At 39.9% G+C, this 4,531-nt stretch overlaps 4 non-coding genes across 4 annotated transcripts; 2 read left to right on the forward strand and 2 right to left on the reverse strand.

The window, feature by feature from the left end:
- Positions 1–2,524: 2,524 nt before the first annotated feature.
- Positions 2,525–2,598, reverse strand: Trnas-aga. The gene has a single exon. It is a non-coding gene; the product is annotated as a tRNA-Ser (tRNA).
- A 429-nt stretch (positions 2,599–3,027) lies between these two features.
- Trnas-aga lies at positions 3,028–3,101 on the reverse strand. Its single transcript has one exon. It is a non-coding gene; the product is annotated as a tRNA-Ser (tRNA).
- Positions 3,102–3,352: 251 nt separating this feature from the next.
- On the forward strand, positions 3,353–3,426 carry Trnas-aga. The gene has a single exon. It is a non-coding gene; the product is annotated as a tRNA-Ser (tRNA).
- A 429-nt stretch (positions 3,427–3,855) lies between these two features.
- On the forward strand, positions 3,856–3,929 carry Trnas-aga. Its single transcript has one exon. It is a non-coding gene; the product is annotated as a tRNA-Ser (tRNA).
- The last annotated feature ends 602 nt before the right edge of the window (positions 3,930–4,531 follow it).

Raw genomic sequence — 4,531 nt, forward strand, 5'->3', positions numbered from 1 at the left:
GCATACGATTTTCCGCTGCACCTCCCCCCTAGCTTGCATGTTAAGTAATTTGCCCGGGGGATTTTAAGCAAATTTAATTTCCAAAGCTACAACAGGAGAACATTTAGAAAAGAATTGCAACTTCAGCGGCACCCGCCGTCATCGCTTCACTATAGAGTTTGCTTGGAGCAGCAGCGCAATTGAACCGTGACGCACGCTCTATGGCTGGTCAATAAATATTGTGCCTGGCAAGTTCTAAGCAACGGACCACCCTCCTCCGCACAACGCGAGATGCATTTGAGGGCTGAAAATTGCAATTTCCGAAACTGCCACAAGCAGTCGGTTTGGTGCACAACAACAGCTGAATGCTTCTCGCCAAACGTGATGGAAAAATATTAATTCGTATAAATATGGAAACCGTCAAGCATCGAACATGACTTATAAATCAACAATAAACATGTAAAATAATTATGATTAATTGCCGGGCATGCTTAAGCAGCACTGCACTCGAAAGTGGGCCTGATCGAGCATTGTCTTAATGTTTTAATTAAGAACGGCGACTTCTGATGGAAAGAGGTGGGGCATTCTGTAGAAGTTGTTTCTAGCTAGGTGGGTGCCATATGGATTAAAGGTGGCATTTAAATTTAGCTGTGACGTACTGGAGACTTGGTTGGATTTTGTGAAAATCGTAGAAGGAAAGAAACATCTAAACTTTGATAATTACAAAATGCAGTACTCTTGAGCATAGCCAGAGAAGGCAAACTCAAGCTACAAAGATATGAAAAACGAAGATATGTCTATTTGTGTTAGGATGGCCTTACATACTATAAGTATGTAAAAGAGCATATAAGGCGGTGCGACTATTATTATATGTTAGGCGGCTGCGTGCAAGATGAATGATACTGATCAACAACGAACACGAAATTACTGATTCGATGAAGAGTGCTGGAGAGTGACATCCGTGAAGAGTGCCACTAGGAGCAGTTTAATGGTGGCCAATCCTTCGTGGACACCGTCTTGGAAAAAAACCTTCTCGGAGGTCTCGTCTTCTTTCGATTATTCACTAAACATGGTTGCAACTACAAACAAAAGGAAGGGTGAATCTCTGAATTTACAACTTCCTTTCCAAAAAAGTGTGATTTAAAACTGTCTATAAACGTGGCAAGAAGGCAAGAATGAAAGAAAGGACGTTTCTCCGGAATGCGAACTTTTTTCCAAGGGTGAAATGGATAATATTGATAATTGCATCGAAATGAGCAATCAGTTCGATGCTCTAGATAAATTTTTCTAACACCAAACCGAAGCAGCTTCTAGCCCAGGCTCTTTGATTCAAGTGAGGAAGCAAAGAGTGCCGCCTATCGTGGTCAGTTGTTCCGAATGTGGGGGATTTAGGCAGGAGATCTTGTACTCCATTAGTGGAATCAAGGTTTCCTTCCAAATCGCAAAGAAAGGAGACTGTCGCGTTTTGTCGGAAACTCTTAAAGATCGCGAACTTCTTCTCAAACATCTTGAAGAAAAGAAGCACAATTGTTTTACTTATTGCGACAAAACTGAACGTTTGTTCAAAGTCGTCTTGAAAGGTCTCTCAAGTGACTATAAGTCACCTGAATAGATCAAAAATGGAATAAATGATTCACTTGGATTTTCCCCAATCTGGCATTGTTCGGAAAGGGGTTTCTCAAGAATATTATGTAGTTCACTTTTACAAAAAGATCTAAATAATATTAAAGCTTTAGAAAAAGCTAGACTTATGTTCGATGTCCGTGTGATATGGGAACATTTCCAGAAACTTGGAGGAAATTACCAGAACCCACTCAGTGCCGTCGGTACCAAGAGTGAGGTCATAAAAAAAATTTAAGATGACCAAATAACGATTCATTTTTGTGTTACACGATGCGAAAATCTGCAGTGGGGCTGACATGTGTTTACTTTTCATTATGGAGTGATTCGACTTGGTGTTTTTTTAATAATTTTACTTAACAAAAAGTGATTTCTTGTTAGTGCAGCTGAAAGATCATCAGAAGATATAATGAAAACTGATATCAACTCAATTTTGACCAAAATGCAGATGAAACTGATTTGCGATTCACGGCCGTAAACTTCAGTGAATAATTTTCAGTAATTAATTTTTAGCACGATCTACAATACCTTCAATGATTTTCAATCGTTTCTTTTGTTCTTAAGTGTTTTATGACTTTTCAAATGTTTAAAGCAAATTGCTTTAAAATTATGACTTAAGTTTTATTCATAAGTGTTATAGACAATTTGAAAAATCCACAGCAAAACCGTAATTAATCAACCTTAGTTTTGATTTTTGTTAGAGTACTTCATCAGAATAAGAAAGTCTTATATGAAATGTGATTTGCTATAATTAACATATTATTTTGAAAAGTAACATTATCTGCTTGTTTTAATTATGAATCGTGGTTTACGGCCAACCAGCCGAGTGGAAGTTTAACAACTACCGAAAAGCTAAACATTACATATAATTTGCAATTGGATTAGATGGACAAATTGATGTGAAGATTTGCGAAAAAGTTACACGTCTTCTCAGTGAGAATCGAACTCACGACTCCCCGATCTCTAGTTGGGGCGCGTTAACCACTCCGCCATGAGAGGACTCATGAACGCAGAAGTTAACCTGAATTCGATTTCAGCTCAATAATCACGTGGTCCTCTTTCGCAAAGTGCACCTCTTTCGGAAGAATTAGATGCCCATCCAAACACAACGCTTTCTATATATATCCAATGCCTAGCCCGAGAGCGCATTGTTTTTTAGATATAGGAATAGCACACTACACTAGCCAGCAACTGCGCTGGCTGAGGTTTCTATTGTGTGGGCTTCCAATGGGTCGCGACGTTCTCAAACGACCGGTTACGGAACATGAGTCCGTTGCTCGATAAATACTTGTTTTAATTATGAATCGTGGTTTACGGCCAACCAGCCGAGTGGAAGTTTAACAACTACCGAAAAGCTAAACATTACATATAATTTGCAATTGGATTAGATGGACAAATTGATGTGAAGATTTGCGAAAAAGTTACACGTCTTCTCAGTGAGAATCGAACTCACGACTCCCCGATCTCTAGTTGGGGCGCGTTAACCACTCCGCCATGAGAGGACTCATGAACGCAGAAGTTAACCTGAATTCGATTTCAGCTCAATAATCACGTGGTCCTCTTTCGCAAAGTGCACCTCTTTCGGAAGAATTAGATGCCCATCCAAACACAACGCTTTCTATATATATCCAATGCCTAGCCCGAGAGCGCATTGTTTTTTAGATATAGGAATAGCACACTACACTAGCCAGCAACTGGACCACGTGATTATTGAGCTGAAATCGAATTCAGGTTAACTTCTGCGTTCATGAGTCCTCTCATGGCGGAGTGGTTAACGCGCCCCAACTAGAGATCGGGGAGTCGTGAGTTCGATTCTCACTGAGAAGACGTGTAACTTTTTCGCAAATCTTCACATCAATTTGTCCATCTAATCCAATTGCAAATTATATGTAATGTTTAGCTTTTCGGTAGTTGTTAAACTTCCACTCGGCTGGTTGGCCGTAAACCACGATTCATAATTAAAACAAGTATTTATCGAGCAACGGACTCATGTTCCGTAACCGGTCGTTTGAGAACGTCGCGACCCATTGGAAGCCCACACAATAGAAACCTCAGCCAGCGCAGTTGCTGGCTAGTGTAGTGTGCTATTCCTATATCTAAAAAACAATGCGCTCTCGGGCTAGGCATTGGATATATATAGAAAGCGTTGTGTTTGGATGGGCATCTAATTCTTCCGAAAGAGGTGCACTTTGCGAAAGAGGACCACGTGATTATTGAGCTGAAATCGAATTCAGGTTAACTTCTGCGTTCATGAGTCCTCTCATGGCGGAGTGGTTAACGCGCCCCAACTAGAGATCGGGGAGTCGTGAGTTCGATTCTCACTGAGAAGACGTGTAACTTTTTCGCAAATCTTCACATCAATTTGTCCATCTAATCCAATTGCAAATTATATGTAATGTTTAGCTTTTCGGTAGAACATTATCTGTTTATTTCATTGAAACAAAAAAAAATGTATTGTTAAATTTGTACTTCCAATTCAACCGAAATGCTAGTTTGATTGAAAATTTGATAAATCCCGGGATCACGGGATTTCCCGGGACAAGCATAGATTTTTGTCCCGAGTCCCGGGACGAGCAAAATGGCCGGGAAATGGACACTCTAGTAATAATTATCCTACTACTCGTGCTGTAAAAATCATCATTCTGCAACTTGTTCCGTAAACTACTATTACCAGGGTTTAAGTTTTGGAGGCATTTGCGTCTTATGAGTTTGTGTATGTGTATTTGTTGTAAATAATCACGTATCCTACTGCCCTTCTACGCCTACTTGTCACATGTTCAATGTAAACCTTATGAACCACGGGACAAATATGTCTTCTCAGGATAAAGCGTCGGATATACAACTGACGAAACACCATATTTTAAGTATGGAATCCGTTATTTCTAAACATGATACAGTTGCTGTATTTGGTGATTACAATCGACCTGGTCTT

Source organism: Aedes aegypti, chromosome 3 (genome assembly GCF_002204515.2).
Source record: "Aedes aegypti strain LVP_AGWG chromosome 3, AaegL5.0 Primary Assembly, whole genome shotgun sequence".
Lineage (NCBI taxonomy): Eukaryota > Metazoa > Arthropoda > Insecta > Diptera > Culicidae > Aedes > Aedes aegypti.